This window comes from Vulpes vulpes, chromosome 15, assembly GCF_048418805.1.
Source record: "Vulpes vulpes isolate BD-2025 chromosome 15, VulVul3, whole genome shotgun sequence".
Lineage (NCBI taxonomy): Eukaryota > Metazoa > Chordata > Mammalia > Carnivora > Canidae > Vulpes > Vulpes vulpes.
The window spans coordinates 41,232,580-41,257,393 of NC_132794.1; the positions used below are offsets into that span (position 1 = coordinate 41,232,580).

Here is a 24,814-nt window from a genome sequence, read left to right on the forward strand (position 1 = left end):
GGGGTGACAGAGAGAATTTAGAGCTACACAAAGATAGATCTGAACAAAGGAATGTCCAGAACTATAGGAATTGATGACCCCTAGGACAATCACTCTACTATGTGCTCAGGTGACATCATATTCATGGTCGTTCTGGCACATTTCTCAACAACAGTTAAAGACAGCCTTTGCTCCATACTGGCCAGTAATAGCTACTGCTCACTGAGTACATTCTCTGTGCCAAGCACTGTTCTAAGTGCTTCGACCATATTAACTCCCTTAAACCTCACGGCCACCCTGTAAGATAGGAATTATTAACATTCCAGTTTACAGCCAGCAAAACTAAGGCATAGAGAAGTTAGGCCATCTGCCTAAGGTCATGGCTTCTATTTGTCAGAGTTGGATTCAAATCCAGGCAGACAGTCTCCAAAGTCCCACTCAACTTATACCGTTCCTGCCACTGATGGAAATAATAAAGATATTTTTCACAACTAGAATATTTTCAACCTGCAAATATTTAAGTATTACGTTTATATAAAACACAGTGTTTGGTAGTGACACACAACATCATTGCTCCATAGGACATTATAGTCTAGTTTCATGACACACTATTTCCCTTGGGAATAGTTTCCCTTGCATACTAAGCCTCTGTTTCCTACAGGATACTGGAGCACACAGATACCAGGAGAATAACAGGAATGAGGAACGAGATCCAGAAGTCACCAACAGCTATGTCTGATACTCTGAGACAGGTAAAGCTGTTTCCATAGAGCTCCAATTTAAAAAGCTAAAGAAAGGGATATGGGGTGGCTTATTCAGTTAAGCATCTCCCTTCACCTCACGTCATGATCCCAGGGTCCTGGGATTGAGCCCCGCATCGGCCTCCCTGCCTAGCAGGGAATCTACTTCTCTCTTTCCCTCTGCTTCTCTCCCCACTTGTGCTCTCTACCTCTCTGCCTCTCAGTAAATAAAATATTTTTAAAAAATAAAAGCTAAAGCAAGCCTGCTAAGGCACAGATAATCACTGACTTCAACATTTTCATTGCTAAGATAATAAATTGGTAATCTTTTAGTTCCTTTAATTTTCAAGTGTTTTTTACATTCTTCATTCTCCCCTAACCTCAATGCCCTCAAATAAAATGATGTTCTACTTGCTGGACCTACTATTTCCCTTTATTAAAGTTTTCAGATCCTCAAGCCAAGGGTAAGCCTATAGGCCACTTCAATTTTGAGGACTCTTCTACTACGTATGTTTCTACTCAGGGTGACCATAGTCCAAAATCCCCAAAAAAAGTCTTCCTAGAATTCTAGTATGACACACAATTGCCCAGTTCTTTTTATGAAAATGACTACAGGAGAAACTATAATCAAGAGACAACAGTTTTTTTATATATATATATATTTCTTGCTTTGTTTTCAAAAAGTCTGTTCTTGCTGTAGATAATTACCTCATTTATATGGGATGTGAGTGAGCAAACAGATGTTAATGCAGGGCAGAGTGTCACATCCAGAAAATGTTTCTAGAGTACACATGGCATCATTATAAGTAGCACACAATATGATAATACATTTCCCTAAAGGCCTTATGCCATAAACATATGTCTTCTAACTCTGTTTCCCCAAAAACGATGCCATTGCAGAAACTTTTACAGAGGTTCTTTCCCACCACTTTTTAGTCTACCTGGATCTCATGTCAACAGAATAGGAAGCAAGAGTCAGGGTTTGAGTGTTTCTTCCTCTTCCACTTTATTAAAGCAAGTGATTTGGAGATTTTCCATTCAGGAATGTCTACAATTAGAGTTGGTACTCTAAAGGGTACTTTTTGCTAATCAACTGAGTGATTTCAACATCCACACCCACTTTTACAAGATCCCTGCTTAGTCCATTCTCCTTTAGACATAAGTATTCACAGGCCTAAGTGCTAGAGATCCTGTCCTGGCATGAGACTGTGTGATTCTACATCACTTTTCTTTTTTCCCCATGTTTGGTTTACTTGGACAGGAGACAGGAACGCTCCTCCGCCAGCACTGCCATCATCCATCCTGATGTAGGACCTACCCATAATACAGACACTAGATATGCTCCAGTTATATTATTCTTTTCCCTCCAGATACTAAAAGTCCCATGGTGGTCATGACTTAATTACTGGTGCAAATGGGCACATCTGAGTGGGAGATAGTGGGCACAGGGAGAAAGCATCACGAAGGAGAGCACTAGACCTGTACTATTCTACACAGTCTTCTTGCAGCTGAATTTTTCCACCTCTAGAGTGCAGTCCCTGCCTAGAGCCTGTGCTTAGGGGTGAGGTCCATCAGTGGAACAGCACACAGAAGGACATGTAGGCAGTGGCAAGGGAGAAGACAGGGCAACAGGAGTATCTGGAAAGAAACAAAACGCAAGTAGTAACTTGTGACATAAATGGAGTACAGAGCACACACAGAGCCAGCTGACCCGCTACACCAGCTGCCATCCTTAATTAAACTTCACACCAGCCTGAGCTCCCACCCACCTCCATGTTCTTCAAGAATGAGCAAAGGCCACTTGTCCATCAAAGCTAATTTGCTTGCAGCGTGAGAGTCCCCCAGGAGGTCAGCTCATTGTCTCTGGGATCTGGAGCCTGTGCCTCAGTCACTCTGCCTGGCAGGCATGCCACATGTTTACAGATTCTCAGCACAGAGAGAAGGGCTCTGTTGACATCTGTTCTGAAATAGCTCTTCATCTCTCTCCCCGGCCCCGTCCTCTGCCTAGAGAAGCACTACATTCCCAAATGTCCTACAGAAAACCTTGAGATTCCAGGGCCCTGAGAAAGCCCAGAACTAGGTGAAAGTAATAGAAGGGAAGGCCTGTGGACTCTACATGTTTCGTAAATCTATGTAACATTTTCCTCACTGCCTTTTTCTGAGGTTTACCAAAAGCAAGATGGTGGGAATCTGCTACTCTTGTTATCACATTCACATAGCATTTTTCCACCTAGCACCTTGCAATATGCACTCAGCACTGTGCTAGCTTGTATTAGCCAAGCTTTTGGGGGAAGAAAACGGGAGTCAGTTACAAGCAGGGGGTGGGGGGGGGGCTGTCATCTTTCTACTACACTGTTTCCACACTCTGTTCTGGTTATCTAATTCTTCATGCAGTGCGGTCTGTCTCACTAGATTGTGGGTATCTTGAAAAATCTGTGTCATTCTACTTTTGGTATCCCCAGTACAAAGAACAACAAGTACTCAACTCCAGTCTTTCTGAGTGGACTCTGTGTTCTAGAATATCTGAGAGTATGTGGTGATGGTGACTGTGAATGCAAATAAATTGTACTGAGCACTCACCTGCCTGGCTGGGCCCTTCTTCAACCCTCTTATGATTCAAAAGGCCCCTTTTCTCTCATTGCAATGGGTCTCCTTCCACTTCATTAATCTATCTGGTTCTCACACAGCCAGGACTCTGTGTATCAGTAACTTTGAATTAAAAGCAATAGAGGGTATATTAAGTGTGAATACTCTAGCATAGGACTGCCTGAGGTCCTATATCTGTTCAATGAGGTTGAATGAGTTGAATGGGTTATTAGTTGAATGAGGATAAGCAGGTAACTTAGTGTCCTCTGTCTCAGTTTCCTTATCTGTAAAATAGAGATACGATATCATCTATTTCTCAGAGTAGACGGTTTTTATGTTTAAAGACCTTAAGATAGGGTCTGATACATAGAAACAAATATCAGATATTATCCATCAAAGAGCAGTGGAATAAAAACATCAATAAATAACTTATATGTTCATTTATATAGATCTAGTATTTTTGAAATTCTTACTGTGCATAAGGATAAGGCAAATTCCCCACTCTTTAAGGTTGGATGGTCAAGTAGAGTGTCAGGAAAGCAAACAGGCAATTTCCAAAATATATTTCTTTTTTTAAAAAATATTTATTTATTTATTTATGATAGAGAGAAAAAAAGAGGCAGAGACACAGGAGGAAGGAGAAACAGGCTCTATGCCGGGAGCCCGAAGCGGGACTCGATCCCAGGACTCCAGGATCGTGCCCTGAGCCAAAGGCAGGCACTAAACTGCTGAGCCACCCAGGGATCCCCTCCAAAATATATTTCAAAAGGCCCAGGGTGAATAAGAAAGTGAGAAAGCACACAGAACTGAACCTCGCTGGGTAGAAGGATGGGGAGGGGAGACAGAGGAGGGAGATGGTGAAGAGAGCAGAAGGGAAGCAAGCAAAGGGAGTTGAGAAGCAAGGCTGAGGAAAAAGTAGGCATCAGACAGAGAGAGTCTTGAGTCCCCTTGTCAAGGAGTTTTGACTTTATCTTCAGAGCAATAGAATGTCACTAAAGGAAGTTATGCAGGAATTAATCTAATAAAATTTGCATCTTCGAAAGATCATGGCAGGCCCACTCTGAAGGAAGTTAGATCAAAGCAGAGAAACAAACTAGCAGGTTGTTGCCATGTACTGGTTATGAGGTGACAATAGCATGAATTAAAGAAATGGTGCTAAAGGTGGAGATAAGAGAATGAATTTGAAAAATCTTGAGAAGGTAGGAGAGGTAAGACCTGGCAATTAGTTGGATGTAGATGGAGGAGAAGATGGCTGGCGTTTCTACAGGATGGGAAAGAGTACAAAAGGCTGGGTTTCAAGAAGAATAGTCATACCAAATATCAGAAGGACCATAGAGATTGTAGTTATGCTTGGCAAATTGTTTACTAGAGCCTCCCACTTGGGCCAACAGAATAATGATGGGAGAGTGGAGGTCTCTGTGACTGTATGGGTATCCCCACAGATGTCAGCAGAGGGAGGCTTAACTGAGAAAAGAGTGGGAATCTGAGAAGGTGACACATATTCTTCTTCATAATAGGAGTATTCCTGGGGACCCAGTCTCCATAATTAGCCCAATTAACCTCACTTTCCTTTCCCAAGTCCATTAAGAAGTCAGCCAGGATTTAGAGAGCACAGCAATACACAGTCAGTACTGCACTAGTTGCTGTGTGGGGACAAAAGAAAAATAAGGTTATGGTTTCTGTCCTTTAAGGAATTTTTAACCTACCTGAAGAGACATTTCCTGTACAGGAGACTTTATAAAACAGTGCAAAATAGAATATTCAATGCTAAGTTGAGGGGTCTGAGTTACATGCCCTGTAGGACACAGAGCCCTCTCAGCAATGTTGTGATTAGGAAAAAGCCCAGCCCAGGTTGGAGGTTGGCTTTAAAAAGATTTATGTAAATAAGAAGTTCCTGGCACATAAAAACAACTCAAATTTTTGTTTAATGAATGAAAAAGATGGGGGGAGTTCTTCTTTCCATTTTATCATGTCTTCTTCCCTTCTGTTTAAAATTCCATTAGTTGAAGTAGCATTTTTAAGTTATGAGCTTCATAGAACCTCTGTCCTGACATTCCTTTGCTTTTTCACCCAACTCCTCAAAGAAAAAGGTCAAGCGCTTGCAAGCATCATCAATCAGTAAGGGAGTAAGCAAAGGAAGGAGAAAGTAGAGAGCAAATCCCATTTACTAATTTTTCTATCTACACTTCCCATTCCAGTCCCAGGACTGAGCAGCTGGATGCATGTGATTGACACTGTATCATACTTATGTGCTGATGGATTTACATGGACTCAGCCCTACTGAAATGGGTAGGCTGCAGAGCCTAACCTGCAAGGTGAGGTCATTTCTAGTGTCAGCCATCTGGGGAGCAGCAGTGACTGTGAGAACAGAGGCCAAAACTAAGTAGGCAGAGCTGAGGTTGCTGGGAGAAGTGAATCTCACATTCTTTGATCTACATTATTAAGAGACAACGTAGCCAGTGGGATGTTCTTGGGCAGATGTTCCAGAAGCATCCAACCAATGACAGAACTGAAGGTAAGAAATAAGGAACTTGGTCAGGTGTTTCTTTCTTCTGGGCTTCCGTGTAAATAGAGACAGGAAGAGTAAGCACATCAACTGCACAAGAATAAAAAACTTTAAGCTAGAATGTTGGAATATATTTGAACTTCCATTTTAATTTTTCTTGTGTTATCCCTTAGTGTCTAACAAAAAATATTTTTGAAGCTCTGGCATTTTTTTGGGTTGGATTACGTAATTTCAGGAAAGAATTTTGGTCTACAAGTGAGCCAAAACATTAAAGCAAGGTGCCTCAGTATGGCCAGTGGGATGGTAATAAGGGTAATCAAACAGGAGAACCACAAGACAGAAGCAAAACTTGGGGCAAAGTCGAGGTCCTTGACAAGCCCCTTGACAATAGGACATCTCTATTCAGAAGCCTCAAACCTTCCGAATTTTATTAATGAGGACAGTATCTCAATTGCTCCCTTCATGCTCTATTTATGCTGCCTGAGATAGTCTAGTCCATGAATAAAATATGGCTGGTGTTTAATCTCATGGCTCTAGATTTCAAACTGTGTACACAATGAGAGTCTATTTCTCCAGGAGCACTCCATGTGCTAACAGGCAAAGATGGACTCAGTCCCCAGGGGCCTGGCTTCTATATGCACCATTTGTTCCATTTCACCACACCACCTAAAAAAAAGATTGATAACCATTACCCTATGATGGCTTGATATAATCCTAACTCAAAGACCATAGATGAGAAGGCTTCCCAAGTCTTCTGGCACAGAAACCTAATTTCTCCTCCATAAGAAATTCCAGTTGGCATATCTGAGTAGCATTGGATAAGACCAATCCTCCATGAGAGAGCATCAGGATGGCCAGAGATGGCATGTGTAGCTTGAAATTCAGGTGATTTAAGCACTCCACAGATATGATCTCATCCATCTACAGTAGACATTAGTTCATTTGTGGATTTCTTCTCTTATTAAGAATACATAATTATTTGCATTGTGTTTATACTGCAAAGGCAGAACAAGTCATTAACTAAACTAATACCCACCTCTTGTCCTAGCCAGGTTTTAAGTATTTACACAGTTAAGTACTTTTTAAGCCTATCTTTGTCACCTCTAAGTTTTTGATGGATTATAATGAATAAAATTATATAGTGAATGTTTAAATCTGAAGATGTTGCCTAGTTTCCGGATTTCTGTAAAAACAGAAGATGATTCTACAACCCTTTCCAAGGCAAATCAACTGAGATACAAAGGAATTTGGTAAAACTTACATAATGGAGAAACTTACAAAATGGAGAAACAAGAATAGAACCCCTAAATACATCTTAAATATATTTGCTTATCTCTATAATTTTACCAGGTATTGTGCTGAATTATTTATAAATACTCCCATTTAACCCCAACCCTTAGGAATGATATGATAGCCATTTTACAGATAAGAAAACAGACCCAAAGGCTGAAAAAGCTTTCCCACAATCGCATACTGGAAATGGCACTTAGATCCTGAATTTCAAACTTAATATTCTGACTGTTCATGTGTCAGTTCTCCTGAAGAGAAGGTCCTGTCCCTATACCAAGCTTGCAGAATTCTAACCACTAGGCTGTCTCCTCTAAACTCTTACACTTTAATAAAAAGTTAAGGGCTTCATATTAGATTCTTGACTCAGAGAAAGTTCTCTATTTTGGAATGGCCACTGAGAATGCAAAGACTACAACTTCAGTTAAATGAGATAATCAGAATCCAGAGGTTCCTGGCAGGCAAAATCATATGCAGTCCTAAAATCTGAGACTGACTTACCATATAAGTGCTCTCTTCCAAAAAGTATTCAACTCTGGGCATGATGGGACAGGTTTCCACCAAGGGTATACATGTGTAGATTTTAAGAATGTACACACCCAGATTGTAAAAATTTTGAGAAAAGAGACTTTTCCTATCTGTATTTAAGAGAAGTTATCGTGAAACAAAATTTTAAAATGTATAAAAACGATGTTTTTAAAGATTTTATCTGAGAGACAGAGAGTCAGAGAGAGCACAAATGGAGGGGAGTGGCAAAGGCAGAAGCAGATTCCCCCACTAAGAGGGAGCAGGATGCATAACTTGATCCCAGGACTCTGGGATCATGACCTGAGCCCAAGGCAGATGCTTAGCTGACTGAGCCACCCAGGCACCCCAAAACTTGCTTAATTTTTTTTATGTTTTGATATTATGCTATGATAAAGGATGGAGAATCTTTCTGAAAATATATACAGATACTATTCATTATAGTTGAGTTCCAATTTTTGCTTACATTTTTGCCAACAAAAGCCATTATATGAAAGTGGTGAGGTACACACATATTTTAAAGTTTTGTTTAAGTTATCTCTATACCCAGCATGGGGCTCAGACTTACAACCCCGAGATCAAGAGTCATATGCTCTTCTGACTGAGCCAACCTGGTGCCCCTCACAAAATCTAAACATATGGCTGGAAAACATTCTTTTTAGGATGAAGAGGCGGAAGAGGTAGTTACCTCTGAAAAGAAGTGAAGAAGGTCCCTTCTGATAGATGCCTGAGGAGTCAATTATAGGAATGTGACAACTCTTAGCATCCACCGGTCTGTAGGTATGTGTGAGTAGGGGTGGAGGGCAGAGGGAGAATTTCAAGCAGCTCCATGTCCAGTGGGAAGCTCAATCTTAGGACGCTGAGATCATGACCTGAGTCAAAATCAAGATTTGGACGCTTAACTGACTGAGCCACCCAGGTGTCCCTAGGTGCATCTTTGCTGCAGGGATGAGGGATTTGCCCAGGAAGAACTGAAAGCTGTGGAAAGTCACTGCTGCAGCCCAAGGAGACTTACTAAGCAGAAGCATTCACAGCCATGGACAAGCAATGGCAGCACCTGATGCTATGCTGTTCCGCAGTTTACTATAAGACAAGAGCAAGGAAAGGCATGGAATAAGTTGACCACATTCAAGGAAAAGGAGGAAGTTTATCAAGTTATAAAAAGGTATTGATATTTTTTTAAAAAAAGGAACCTTCTACTAGGAATCTAAATATTTACTTAAGAACACTTGCTAAAACATTTTTGGTTTTTTTTTGATTAATTAATTTTATTTTAGAGAGAGAGAGAGAGAGAGAGAGACTGCACAAGTGGGGAGAGGGGCAAAGAAAGAATGAGTGAGCCAGGGACCCCTGCTGAGCACAAAGCCCAACTTGAGGCTTGATCCCAGATCCTGAGACCATGATCTGAGCTGAAACCAAGAGCTGGATGCTCAACTGACCAAGCCATCATCAACAGTGTCAATGAAATTTTCTATGCAAGGAAGGTGCCCCTGGCACCTAGAAGCAGGAAATCTAAATTGCAAGACAAAAGTCCTTGCCTTTGACAAAAGTCTCGTTGAGAAATGTCAATTAAAAGTGAGGAAGGACTAATAACACCCAAAATCACTGTTCCCCATCTGTGAAATACCCAGATATTGGCTGTTTAACTGACCAGCAGACCCATCACAGTCTAGCCTCTCCTAGGGAGAAAGTTTATTAATTCAAGTGAGAGCAATACCTATAATGTCAATTATCTTTTTGATGATCCTCAGATTTCTCGCAAGAGCTAACACAAAAAAAGCTCCATCTGGAAGAATTAATGGAGAAATATGATGGGCCCAAGAATCCCCTGGGTAAGCCTGCTGACATTTCAGACTCCTGGGACCCTGGCTCCAGGTGGGTCCTTTAAAAGAATATCCCAGGTGACTCTGAAGCAGGAGGTGTCTGACCCTAATTTGAGAGACATTGCAGAACAATCAGACCAAACAAGTAAATTCAGGATCCTGGTGAGTAGCCAATTCTCACTCTAGATCCTTCCGTAAAGAGTTCAATTCATCAAAATATAAAATTCTCTTTCAGGTGAATAACCCAATGGTTTGAAATCCATAGGACTATTGTTTTTAGAATCTTGCCTGAAATGGCCCGAACCAAAAAGTAACATCCAGGCGTCCTGGACACCTATTTTCTGCCTAGCATCAGTGTTTCTGGCACAGTGAGGAAGAGTATTACCAAGAGCTTGGCAAAAATGAGTACTGTGAAACTGGTGTTCTTTAAAATAAGGAAAAAGGGACAGCCAGAGAATCAGAGACAAAACGCTGGGCAGCTGGCTTGTAAAACTGCCTGCTGGGAGGAAGCATGAGTGCCAGGCTGGATGGCTGGTTTGATTCTTGATAGAGCCAAGTTTCCCCTCTGCCCAGCATGGTCAGCATGTTATGTAAGAAAGGTGCCAAAAGGTGAAAACTTGCAACCCATGCATCTGTAAAAAACAAACAAACAAGCGAACAACAACAACAACAAAAAAAACACGCACCGAGTAGTGGAGCAGCAAAATATACCTGGTATTTCAGAGCTGAGATAACCAAAACAATGACTCTTTTATATGGTCCTTAAAAATGATGGCCATGAATTAAACCCTAGCTTCACGAGTGGCAGAGATAACACAGTAAATCCTGCGGGTAAGTAACGAGATCCTAAAATCCCTAGTTTCCAATGGGAGTGACCAAGGAAAAGCTGCAGCTATTACTCTGAAGAGCTTGTGGATTGGAAAGAGCAGCGCTCAGGAAAGAGGGCAGGCAGCAGGGGAGCAAGGTGGTGGAAGCAGGATGCATGTCCCACATTCCATGGAGGTGGCAGGGGCGCAGATGTCAGCCAGAGGAGGGGCACAGGGCACAGGGTGATGGAGGTAGAACAAGGTGCAAGAGGCAGAAATCCCAAGGGATGGGATCCCTGGGTGGCGCAGCGGTTTGGCGCCTGCCTTTGGCCTAGGGCGGGATCCTGGAGACCGGGATCGAATCCCACGTTGGGCTCCCGGTGTGTGGAGCCCGCTTCTCCCTCTGCCTGTGTCTCTGCCTCTCTCTCTCTCTCTCTCTCTCTCTCTCTCTCTCTGTGTGTGATTATCATAAATAAATAAAAAAAAATAAAAATAAATAAAAAAGAAATACCAAGGGATGAGGTAAAAGCTGAAGCAAGGGGGCTGATAGCAGTCTAGTCTCAACCTAACGTGCATGTTAGTCTCAAGCTTGATTTGCCTTAGTGTTGGTGGAAGAACATGGACCAGCATCGGACTGCCCATGTATCCCTTCTAGTTCACTCGTTCGCTCCTCCCTTTTGAGTGGTGATCTGGGCATTAAAGAATCTAGAAACCCTGGGGAGGCTGCTCTCTGTCACCAAGGCAGAGGCAGTCAGCAGCAGCAGGACAGAATGTGTGTCTTGTGGCTATTTCATCACAGCACAGGAAGGGGATGGTTGAGGAGAGCCTTATGAGGCACCACCGAGAGCAGAACAAATGCCGGGCTGGCACTGCAGGCTTACAGACAGGAGAGAGATGTTGGGTGCTCAGAGGCAGTGCTGTTCTCCATGATACACCGCTCATCAGCATCACTCATGTCTTCAGGGTCCTGCCTTCACTGCAGCACCAGCTCTGCCACACTGGAGGGCTCAGGATCTCAGGTGGGCGCAGAGCTCATGGTGACGAAGAAGACAACAGCTTGGCTTCCAAATGGTTTGAATTTTTCATTCCCCAATGCCTCCTTCCCACTCCCAGATTGAATCCAAATTCCAGTGTGGAAATGCAGTTTTTATTTTTGCCCACACATGAAGTTTTCGCTTTGATAGAAATAAGCCTATCGCTGTAAACTAAGTTCTAGATTGAAAAAATATTTTGGCAGGACTATATGGACAAATGTTCATAAGATTTGCAGTTATAAAAAAGCCCTTGTGATGGTAAATAACAGTCATAAATATCCCTCGCCAATATGGAAAAAGCATTTTCATACCTTTATAAAGAACTAGACCCCATCCATTCAAACTGTCTCATAGTGTCTGAGCTAAACTACTACCGCTAGATGCTTAGATTTACAAAGATTAGTACTATATGCAAGGATCAGTCTGATGTGCCCCTATTTGCAAGGGGGCAGGTAGTGCTCACCACGGATATTTTAAAACATGTACATACATCAGGGAGTCAGCATCATCAGTCAGCAGCTGCAGGAGTTAAAATCGCTTACAATAAGCACTGTTTGAAAAAACAGAATTAAAAACTCTGGGAACTAAACCAAAATAAAAAGCTCTTGCACAGCAAAGAAACAACAAAACACAAAGGGAACCTATTGAATGGGAGAATATATCTGCAAATGATACATCCAGTAAAGGGTTAATATCCAAAACACACACAAAGAGTTTACAACTCAACATCAAAGAAAAAAAGGAAGATTAAAAAACTGGCAGAAAATGTGAATAGAAATTTTTTCCAAAGACGACAGACAGATGGCCAGAAGACTCACGAAACAATGGTCAACATTACGGGAAATCCAAATCGAAAACCACAATGAGGTGTCGCCTTAAACGTGTTATCTTTTTGAATCTGGCTTTTCTGACAAGTGTTGGTGAGGATGTGGAGAACAAGGGACTCTAACACACTGTGGGTGGGAATATAAACTGGTGCAGCTACCATGGAAAATAATATGGAGGTTCCTGAAAAAATTAAAAGCAGAACTACCATATGATCTAGCAATTCCACTACTGGGTATTTACCCAAAGAAAACAAATACACTAATTTGAAAAGATACAGGTGCCTATGTTTGTTGTAGCTTATTTACAATAGTTAAGATATGCAAGCAACCCAAGTGTCATCTATAGATGAGTGGATAAAGATGTAACACACACACACACACACACACACACACACACCCCATTACTCAGCCATAAAAAAAAGAGTGAGATCTTGCCATTTGCAGCATGGATGGACCTAAAGGTATTACACTAAGAGAAATAAGGCAGAGAAAGACAAAAACCATATGATTTCACTTATATGTTGAATCTAAAACCAAATGAACAAAAAACTAGACCCATAAATACAGAGAATGAACTACTGGTTTCCAGAGCAGGGGACGGGGGTGGGTGTCGAGGGACAGACAGAAAGGAGAGTGGGCGATGCAGCCGTCTAGTTATGGAATAAGTCACAGGGATAATAATCATCACTGCTTCCCTGGAGTGGGAGTGGAGAGGCATATGACCTCCTCAGGTAAGAGCTTCAATAATGTCATCCTCACCAGGAAACATTCTAAGTAAGGAGTTGGACAGTCATCTGCGAAGAGCAGTTATATTCCATTCTCTCCAAAGCTTCCTTCATGGAGATCACGGATCCCTTTCATTCAGGGTATAAACCAGCTCCCGATCAACATAAGGAAACCATGAGGAGACTTAGTCTCTTCCTACCTGAACCCAAGCCATCGCTCAGCATCCTGTGAAGCTGCCCAGGAAACCTACGTCGAATAGCACCTCTGCCCAACCACCCAAGTTCACATGCCTGGGCCACCACTAGCGTTCCCTGTGTCTCAGCCCTGCGGGGAAGCCGACCCCGGCTACTGAGGCTGGCAGACAGATGCTGCAGGACAGACCGTGGCATTTCCTGTCCCTCCCCTCCTGGACAACCAGGAGTCACCTCCAGGATGGAATGGGTTTTTTTAGAGCAGGGAGGGGCAGAGGTTAAGGGAGAGAGAGAGAGCCTTAAGGAGGCTCCAGCCCAGGGTGGAGCCAGGCTCAGGACTGGATCTCACGACCTGAGCAGAAGTGCAGAGCCAGATGCTTACCTGCCTGAGCCGCCAGCGAGCGGATGAGCACAGTGATAGAAACCGACGGCGTGATGGCACACCCCAAAAAGCCGAGTCCTTGCTCACGGTGACCTAAGCAAAGGTCAGGGTGGAGCCAGGCTCAGGACTGGATCTCACGACCTGAGCAGAAGTGCAGAGCCAGATGCTTACCTGCCTGAGCCGCCAGCGAGCGGATGAGCACAGTGATAGAAACCGACGGCGTGATGGCACACCCCAAAAAGCCGAGTCCTTGCTCACGGTGACCTAAGCAAAGCCTGCCAAGATCCTACGGAGACAAATGCTCCAAATTACCCGCTTGCTCCCCAGGGGCATTCGTCCCAATGCTCGCCGTGAATAAGATGGAGACGGAAGCCGTGTTTGGCGTCCTACTAAACTTGTCCATCTTGTGAAAGAAGCAAGTTGGTTTGTTACTCTAGCAATTGGGATGCTCCGTGGCAGGCTGCAGGTAAGTGTGAAGGGGATGCGAATGAAGCCAAGGGCATAGCTTTGCTCCATTGCACGAGGACGTCTGTGTACCTCAGCAGGCTAGATACTGTACCATCATGTAGGCAAACGAGGGAACAGGTGTCAAGGGCTGATGACTGCGAATTCAGCCCCGCAACAATTTCTGAAAGTGTGGTCCGAGGACCACTTGCACAAGAATCATACAGAAGTTAAAAAAAAAAAAAAAAGATTCCTGACCCCACCCAATACAAGGCTGGGGAAGGAAGAATATGCTTGCTCGAGTTTGAGAAGCACTGACTGCCCTTCCAGACAAGCTCTGTGCCAAAACCCCTACATGTTAGTCAGACTTTTTTTTTTTTAAGATTTTATTTATTTATTTGAGAGAGAAGGAGGGGTGTGGGGGAGATAGAGCGCACTGGTGCAAGCACACCAGTAGAGGGAGAGGCAGGGAGGGAGAAGCAGACTCCCCGCAGAACAAGGCATAGCTGCAGGGCTCCATCCCAGGACCCCGGGATCATGACTGGAGCCGAAGGCCGATGCTTAACTGACTCAGCCCCCCAGGCTTACCATCTTTAAAGATAAAACATTCTTAACATAACTTCACTTGGGAAACCGGGTAATGAGCAAAAGCACAGCATTTAGGTTTCAACTTGAATGGTGATCAGAGGAGGCTCTGGAAACTTTCTCATGAATGCCCAAAAGTCCTCTTTCTTGGCTTCATTTCCCACCAAGAGTATTCTCTCTAGCTGTTTACTAGAGCTTCTGCTGAATGAGAACACTATGGCTTCTTTGTTGACTAGGTCTCAGAGCATGCCTTAGTTTCTAAAAACTCTCCTCCTCTTTAAGTAAAAGAAGTGAAATGGTCTCAACTCAGATACCGAAGCTTATCATGGTAACAATTAAAATTTCAAGTCTCAAGGGACTGCTTCTGGGATGTGCCCTGAGGCAGCAGTGTGCCCTGTGCCCTGAGGCAGCAGTGTGCCTGAACCATGCCCAAAAAGATGACAATCTGTTCTGTTCTGTAGTAGAAATATCTTGGGACATATAGTGAAGTGCTCAAGGACTTGAGGCAAAAGTCCTGGATGAAAGTGCTCCAATAAGCCATGGATCATTAGGTGAAGGGGTTTTTAATTCTGTCAACCCCTCCACAGCTAAGAAACAACTGTTTGAGAGAGGCTTACACAAACAGCAGTCTTGTACCAGCTGTTTGCATCTTCCAAAGGCTTTGGATAAGGCTCAGTTGAGTTTAAGCGAAATGGGAGGAAAACTATTTGCAAATGGCCTAAGAGAGAAAGCAGCTAAATTCTGGGATGATAGCATTAGGAACTCTTTGTTCCCTGAAATACAATGTCTGTGAACAATAACAAATTAATCCTCTAATGTGTTGGAATTATTTAAAAGCACCTATTTGCTGCATGTCAGGAAATGGAAAAGAAAATACTGTTTACAAAGGATTCATTAAATTTTTGAGTGCATGTAGTTTGTTTAGGTCACTATAAAAAAGAATGAAACTTTAGGGGCGCCTGGATGGCTCCATAGGTTAAGCCTCTGACTCTTGGTTTCGGCTCAGGTCATGACCTCATGAGTTGTGAGATGGACCCTCCACACTGGGCTCCAGGCTTGGAGAATCTCTCCCTGTACTCCTCCTGCCACTCATGCATGCCCCCACCCCCATCAAATAAATAAATCTTTTTTTTTAAAGATTTTATTTATGTATTTATTTATGAGAGACAAAGAGAAAGAGAGAGAGTGTGGCAGAGACACAGGCAGAGGGAGAAGCAGGCCCCATGCAGGGAGCCCGACATGGGACTCGATCCCGGGTCTCCAGGATCAGGCCTTGGGCTGAAGGCGGCGCTAAACCGCTGAGCCACCTGGGCTGCCCCAAATAACTAAATCTTAAAAAACAAAACAAAACAAAAAAAAAACAAAAAAACTTTAAGGACTAAAACTATTGAATGAACTGCTTGAAAAGGAGAAGTTGTCTACTTAAACATCTGGAAATCTTAACCTCTAAAACCATTAGAAACAGTTCCTTTACCAAACTCTCCTCATAGGACAGTCACCATCAGACCCAAGGGGTTATCTTGTGTAACATTTTACAACAAGCCAGAGGGAGAACAAACCCAGTTCTCTCAAGTCACTGTCCTGTGTTCTTTAGAAATGGTTTGATCTGTGAATTATGAATATGCACACAACCTCAAAAGATTATACAGAAGGCCATAATCATGACTTAAGTTCATCCCCCGGTTTTAAGATACCCATGAGTAATAAAAAAAGATGCATAGGACATGGCTTGTGTCCTTAGGATTCAATTTTTTTTAAAGATTTTATTTATTTATTCATGAGACACAGAGAGGGGCACAGACACAGGCAGAGGGAGAAGCAGGTGCCTTGCAGGGAGCCTGACATGGGACTCGACCCCGGGACTCCAGGATCACACTCTGGGCTGAAGGTGGAGCTAAACCACTGAGCCACCCGGGCTGCCCAAGATTCAAATTTTAACGCAAATGCAACCCTCACGTTTCTCCCATTAAAAGCCACAAATGAAAAAGAAGGTAAACACAGGGGAATAAAATGGCAAGTCTTTGTGATACAATTAGTAAGTTCAGGAGTTGATGGAGGAAGAAAAAAAATACTGCTAATCAGAACCAAAATAGCAGCTATTAGGTCTGAAGACCAAAGTACTAAATACTGCAGAGGAGCCCGGGTATGAATACGACCTACTCATAATTCACCTGGGGCCATTTGTCTGCTGTGAACAAGTAAATGACAAATGAACAGCAGAGCCATGGTGCCACTTTACACACTGAATAAATTCTTTGTGAAGATTCCCACCACTAAGGTACAGACTGTCTTTAAATAAAAAGAGGGGACCGGTATTGCCTCAAGCAGAGAAGTCATCACTAAAGTATTAATAACTCAAGCAGGAAGGCGGACAATATAGATGAGGAAAGATCTCAGGGTTAAAAGATTGAACCTTTTTTTTTCTTTAAACTAGGTTCTTGGGCAGCCCGGGTGGCTCAGCGGTTTAGCGCCACCTTTGGCCCAGGGCGTGATCCTGGAGACCCGGGATCAAGTCCCACGTCGGGTTCCCTGTATGGAGCCTGCTTCACCTTCTGCCTGTGTCTCCGCCTCTCTCTCTCTCTCTCTCTCTCTCTCTCTCTCTGTGTCTCTCATGAATAAATAAATAAAATATTTTAAAGAATAAAAACAAACAAACAAACAAGGTTCTTAGATCCAGCAAATGACAAATGCATCAAAAATCCTGACATGGAGGGACACCTGGGTGGCTCAGCGGTTGAGTATCTGCCTTCAGCTCAGATTGTGATCTCCAGGTCCTGGGATCGAACCCCACATCGGGCTCCCTGCTCAGTAGGGAGCCTGCTCCTCCCTCTCCCTCTGCCTTTCCCTCTCCCCACTCATACTCTCTTTCTCTCCCAAATAAAATCTTAAAAAAAAAAAAAAAAAAAAAAAGCAAACCTGACATATGTTAAACTTGATCTTTATGCTATTTGGCTGTTTACATTCTCCTCTCCCGACAATCAGAAACAGCAGAGTGTGAGGCTCAGTGTGGATGGAGAAATAAGAATAAAACTTCCTGAAGGAAAATAGTTTCGCTGTTAATGGAAAAGAACTGGAGCTGTGTTTTTCAGAACCTAAGCATGGCTGGAATCGTACTCTACCCCTCGGAGCTGGTGAATTCACATGTAGGCCGCTAGGATCTTTCCTCTCCTCCCTGCACAAAGTGATAACAGCGCCCAGCCCAACCTGAACGAGGACCTGCTACAGAGCACCTGCTCGATGCAGACAGCCTGCCCAGCCCCAGGGCCCCAGAGGGCCAGCTCACCATGCAGGCACACCTATCCTGAATACTCCCAGCCACTTCTGTTCATCTGCACACATGGGCAGCAAACACTCAACATGCAAACGGGTGCTGTGGCAGCGAATAGAAAAGGAATGTCTTGTCTAACAGAATGACTGGCCTTCGTGTCCTCGTGCCACCGCATGGCCACCATCCTCTAGAAGATGCAGGCTAAGCCTACAAAGGCTGTTACCTTTGTTTTCTTGGACAACTGCTGCTATGTAAATTCTCTGCCGTATGATTTTTCCTCTTCTGTAGGGTCATTTCCTTAATGCTCTCACCTTCCCATCTCCTCACTTGGCCTCTTGCCCCTTCTAGAACACCTATGCCATGATCAACATATTCTATCATTCACCCTCTGCCTTCTCACTGAAGACCAGCTGGGCAGACCTAGCTCCTCCCCAAGGACCTTGCTTCCCGAGGGGACCTCCCAACTATAGGCTGCTCATTCTCTCACACCTCATGTTGCTGAAGTTCAGGAGGTGGGTTCTACATCCTTGTCCCACCAGGATCATCTCCAGATCATCACTCTTCTACAAGTTAGCTCCTCTTCTTTAAGTTGCCTACTCCTGGTAACATCATCCTCCACTCCCTCCCTCATTACTATTTGTGTATTTCCTGGACCTGCCCTTCACTGAAATCTCCAGCTCCTTTTTATTCCTACTGCTGGGGACTCCAACATTCACAATGTTATTTATGTTGAACTGTGCCCTCCCAGAATATATGAAGACCTAACACCCAGCGCTTGTGAATATGGCCATATTTGGAAATAGGACCTTAGAAGATGTCATCAAATCCAATGTGACTAATGTCCTTATAATGAGAGGAAAACACCATGTGAAGATGAAGGCAGAAATTAGGGTTACACCGTTATAAACCACAGGACACATGGGGCCACCAGATACTGGAATGGGCAAGGAGGGATCCCCCTACAGGGCTTTCCAAGGTAGCATAACACTGCCAAAACCTTGAGTTCAGATTCTAGCCTCCAGAACTATAAGGGAATAAGCTCCATTATCTTAAGCCACTTATTGTGTGGTTGTTTGCTACAGCAGCCATAGGAAGTCAATGCACTCTGTGAATGTCCATCACCTATTACAACGTCTCACGCACTTTGCTTCCTCCTTACCAATGATCGTCTGTACTCCAGCTCAGCCACCCTCTCTCATGGTCATAGGCTAAAATCATGTCTTCAACCAAACCACTGCACCCTGAAACCTCTGACACAGCCCACCGTCTCACCATCCCCTCATCTCCCAGCTTGCTTGCTTACACACTCACCTGCTCTCATTGCTGTTTTTATCACTTATTTCTCTTTGCTATCATTCAACTTAAATTCTAAGATTTCATTGGCCAGGGTCCCAGACTCTCTTGCCCCTCTGTCACTGATCACACTCACCAACAATGTTTTGACCCTGGCTGAATTAACCATCTACTGTCTTCATGCCTGTGCTGGGACTGAAGGGGACACAGTCAGAAAATTGACAGCACTAAAAATTCATGATCACCAACCTCAAGTAGCCCTCAATGCTGGGCGCACACTCTGCTTAGCAATCTTATGCTCTTCTCTCTCCAAATGGACAGAACCTACCCATCTACTCTCATCCTTGCCATCCTCCTTCCTATTCAAGGGCATAGAAGTTCCTCCTTTCCTTGAAAGTCAGTTCCTCGTCTGTTCTTAACACCAGCCCTTTCCATTATACCAGCGATTTTCACACTAACCCATCCATTCCCTCTCCTGCATCTCCTCTTTTCTCCTTGTCCTCCTCCTCCAGCACCTTCCCATAAGCTCTTAAACACGCTTATGTCTTTCCCAGTACAGAAGTCCCTCCATCCTCCAAACCTTCTCCAGCCATCGCTCTCTCTCTTTTAGAGAGGATCTGCATGGGTTGCCTTTGCAACTTACTCTTCACTTCCTCTAAATTGGCTTCTGAAAAAATAAATAAATTGGCTTCTACCCCATCCCCTCATTGAGAAGAACTCTCACCAAGATTGCTGCTGGCCTCCAAGTCAGTACATCTCATGGACACATTCCACCTTTTATTACCTCCAAGTGGCATTCTACCTTACTGATTATGCCCCTTTCTTGACCTCTGCCTTTGCTTTCTATGACACCACACATGCCTGTGTTTCCTTGCACTCTCAGGATGCTCCTTCTCATTCTCTGTGATGCCACTCTTCCTCCACTCATTTTAAAATATTGAAAGTTTCCAGGCCTTCTCGTATCTTAACCCATTATTTGCCACTCAATCTCATAGCTGGGTTTACTAGCCTTAAGCCAATATTTCTTTTCTTTTTTTAAAAGATTTTATTTATTCATGAGAGTCACAGAGGGAGAGAGGCAGAGACACAGGCAGAGGGAGAAGCAGGCTCCATGCAGAGAGCCCGACGTGGGACTCGATCCCAGGTCTCCAGGGTCATGCCCTGGGCTGAAGGCAAGCGCTAAACCGCTGATAAGCCAATATTTCTTAACCTCTCTTCTGAACTCCTAATCCATATGTCCAGATGCCTATCAATTTTTTTCTTGGGTCTATTACTGGCCTTTTGAATTCCACATGTCAAAACCTCAGTGCATAAGCTCCACCACCACCCTCTGTCCTAACTTACTCCTTTCCAAATAAATTCCTTTCACTGATAAAATGCCCTTTATGGGCAGCAGAAGCCTATACATCTGGAGTCACACTTGATGATTCCTACCTTTATTCTTTTTTTTTTTTAAGAAAGTATTTTTAAAAAATTTTTATTTATTTATTCATGAGAGACAGAGAGAGAGAGAGAGAGAGAGAGAGAGAGAGAGGCAGAGACACAGGCAGAGAGAGAGAAGCAGGCTCCATGCAGGGAGCCCCACATGGGACTCCATCCCGAGACTCCAGGATCACGCCCTGGGCCGAAGGCAGGCACTAAACCACTGAGCCACCCAGGGATCCCCTCCTACCTTCATTCTTTAGCCATCCTATGCACTGTTAGCCATACCTGATTTCAATTCAATTGCAATCTACACTTCCTCCTTTAATATGAGGAATCCATATAGCTTGCACAAGTTCATGTTCTCCTCTGACAACAAACCCCTGTTCACATTCAACTCCTATCCTTGCTACTTCAAAATCCCCTCATCTTCTCTCTTTTCTTTTGCATATGCCAAAGCTGCACTCAGTTTAGTCCCCTCAATAATAGTGCCATCTCTTAGTTCTCCACTCTTTGCAACCTCAATCTCTCCTTCTCTAGAGCCTCCTCCTTCTTTGCCTGGAAACATGCTTGTGTTTCTCACTGTGGACACACCACTATAACCTAGATTCTGCTTTAACACTATTTTTTGGGCAGCCCCGGTGGCACAGTGGTTTAGCGCTGCCGCCTACAGCCCAGGGCGTGATCCTGGAGACCCGGGATCGAGTCTCATGTCGGGCTCCCTGCATGGAGCCTGCTTCTCCCTCTGCCTGTGTCTCTGCCTCTCTCTCTCTCGCTCTGTGTCTCTCATGAATAAATAAAAATAAAACCTTTAAAAAAAACCACTATTTTCTCTTTTTCCTTATTTTTTTTTGGGGGGGGGGGGAGGAGAGGGAGAGAGAGAATCGTAAGCAGACTCCACACCCAGTGCAGAGCCTGACACAGGGCTCAATCTCACAACCCTGAGACCATGACCTGAGCCAAAATCAATAGTTGGAGGCTTAACTGACTGAACCACCCAGGTGCCCCTCTTCTTCCTTTTAACATTCAACTGCTTCAGAGAGTAGTAAACACTCACTGATGAAGTTCTGATTCAGGTAAAAACGGAGAAGCTTAGGCCAGAATAACTCTCTTGACAATAACTATTATAAATTCTTAACAAAAATTTTAAAAAAACAACTGTTTGAAGGCACTGGAGAACAACCTAAAGCTGGAAGGAACAGGACTCCTGAAAGATGAGAAGTCCAATAAGTGATATCTATATTCAATTAAATTTTCCCTTGAGGGTACTTCCCCTGTTCATGGGGTTCATGGAGGATAAACCTCAGAAAAAAAGCTACTATTGACATATTGACATTGATGTGGCCAAGGTCAACACCTTGATCAGGCCTGATGGAGAAACCAGAGACCTGACTCTGAGCTGTCAGAATATCAGGAAATTGGAAAGGAGCACTCTGGGAAGAACAGAACCACCACAGATGAAAACCCAAAAATTAGTACACAAATGTCCCTCAAATGTTTTGGACAACTGAACCGTGCAGGGCAGTTATTTCAAGTATCTAAGGGAGGGCGACAGCTAGACCACTAAAAATGGGTGAAGATTTCAGCAGGTACCCAATTTTAGAGTGTCAGAATTTGGTGTTCAACTCTTGCTATTAGAAGGAAACACTTAGGATTTTCATTAAAACTCAGAAGACCAAGGACTATAGTCTAGGAATAAAATCAAAACCAAAATAGACTAAGCTTCCATAAAATCAAGAAGGTCTACCAATAATTTAACTGCCTGCTAGAATCAAATGCAAAACTCTTCAGGGGAAGATAATAAATGAGAACTACAAAATACCACTTACGATCTTTAGTATACAATTACTAGATATCAAAAGAAATAGGAAAATGTGACTCAAAATCAAGAGAAAGCTCAGTTAGTGGTAAACCCACAGACAATCCAGATACTGGCATTAACAGTAAAGTATTTAAAAGAACTATTATAATTCTGTTAATAAATTTATAGAAAAAGAGAGGAATAATGTCAAAAGAGACTTCAAGGTTACTATGTAAAACCTCAGAAAAATGAACTAATGGAAATGTCTGAATTTAAAAATACATAGCTGGAAAAAATTCACTGGAGGGAGTTAATGGCACATTTATATTAAGTAAAAAGTATTGCCCTTTCTCAAAGATGGCGCCAAAGGCAAAGAAAGAAGCCCCTGCCCCTCCCAAAGCAGATGCCGAAGCAAAGGCTTTGAAAGCTAAGAAAGCGGTGCTGAAAGGCGTGCACAGTCACAAAAAAAAAGATCTGCACGTCACCTACATTCCGACGACCCAAGACCCTGCGTCTCCAAAGGCAGCCCAAATATCCTCAAGAGAGTGCCTCCAGGAGAAACAAGCTTGATCACTATGCCATCATCAAGTTCCCCCTAACTACTGAGTAAGCCATGAAGAAAATAGAAGACAACAACACACTTGTGTTCATTGTGGATGTCAAGGCCAACAAGCTCCAGATCAAACAGGCTGTGAAGAAGCTCTATGACATTGATGTGGCCAAGGTCAACACCTTGATCAGGCCTGATGGAGAGAAGAAAGCATATGTTTGGCTCCTGACTATGATGCTTTGGATGTTGCCAACAAAATTGGGATCATCTAAACTGAGTCCAGCCGGCTATAAATCTAAATAAAAATTTTTTCACCATAAAAAAAATAGTAAAAAGTATCAGCTAACATAAAAGCAAGCCAGCAGGAATTATTCAAATTGAAGCACAGAGAGAAAAATAGTAGAAGAAAAAAGTAAGCCATTTTAGTGACCTATGGAACAACATCCAACAGTTTAATATATAAGTAAATGGAATTCCAGAAAGAGCAAATGTGGCGAAAAAAATATATTAAGAAGTAACGGCTCTCAAGTTTCCAAACTTGGTTAAAAACAAATAAAACAACAAGCATCAAAAGATTCGTGAAGCCCAGCAAAACCGAGGCAAGACAGATGTAAAGAAAACCACCCTCAAATGTCATCGTTCAAACTGAAAAACAAAATGTCCTGAATCTTTGAAGAGATTAATCCCAACTTCTCTTCTGAACTTCTGTTTTATGTATTCAGATGTCTATCAAGATTTCTTCTTGGATGTCTTACAGTACTTATGAATTCAACATGCTTAAAATCAAAGATAAAGAAAATTCTTAATACCTGCCAGCAAAAAAAGACTTATTACATACAGAGGAATCATAAGAATGATAGCTCACTTTTCATTTTAAAAAGAGGAGACCAAAAGATGGTAAAGTGCCATATATAAAATTATATAGGGGAAAAAAACAAGGATTTTATATCCTTCAAAAATAGGGAAAAATAAAGACATGGTCAGTGAAACAAAAGCTGGAGTGTTTGTCATCAGTGCACCTGCACTACAAGAAATGCTGAACGACATTCTTCAGGCTTAAGGAAAATGCTACCAGACGGGAGTTTGGATCTAGAGGACAGAATACAGAGCACTGGAAATGGTATATACATGAATATTATAAAAGAGGATTTTTTCCTTTTCTTAATTTCCTTAAGAGACAACGGACTCTTTGAAAGAAAAAAAAAGTATTGCATATTATGTAACTTGTAAAAATAAAACGTGACAATAATAGCACAAAGGATAAAAAGAAAGTGGTATCATACTACTCAAGAGAGACTCTGAGAAATTAGGTATTTATACTGTAATCACTAAAAGTAATGACTAAGAAACAATACACAGAAGTAGAGCTAAAAAGCCAATAGAGGAGACAAAACAAAATACTAAAACATACTTGATTTACCCCCAAAAAGGCATAAAAGGATAAATGGGAGAATAGAAACCAGAGGAAATAAACAAAAAAACAAATAGTAAGATGGTAGACTAAAACCTAACAGTACCAATTATTACAGTAAAGTTAAATAGACTTAATACTCCAATAAAACAGCAGACATTGTAAAAAGCTGGAGGAGGCATGAAGGACATGCCTTAAATATAAAGATATAAGGATAAACAAGTTGACAACAAAAAGGAAAAGATATACCACAAGATAGTAAGCATAGAAAATTTACGGCTGTGTTAACATCAAAGTATACAGTAAGATCACGGAGCATTCGGTAATGAGAAAAGATTAATTCATCAAGAAAATAAAAATCATATGTATATATAGCTACATAGAGATGTATATATAAAAAGCATCTATATCTATAAACATACACACACCTAAGGAGAGAGCTTTAGGGGCGCCTGGGTGGCTCAGTCGGTTGGGCATCTGCATTCAGCTCAGGTCATGATCCCAGGGTCCTAGGATTAAGCCCTGCATCAGGTTCCCTGCTCCATGGGGAACCTGCTTCTCCCTCTCCTTCCCACTCATGCTCTATCTCTGTATCTCTCAAATAAATAAATAAATAAAATCTTACAAA

General features: G+C 42.7%; 1 protein-coding gene across 1 annotated transcript in view; it reads right to left on the reverse strand.

The window, feature by feature from the left end:
- RYR3 (ryanodine receptor 3) overlaps nucleotides 1-24,814 on the reverse strand; it is a 511,176-nt gene that overhangs the window by 314,021 nt on the left and 172,341 nt on the right. The window lies entirely within an intron of this gene.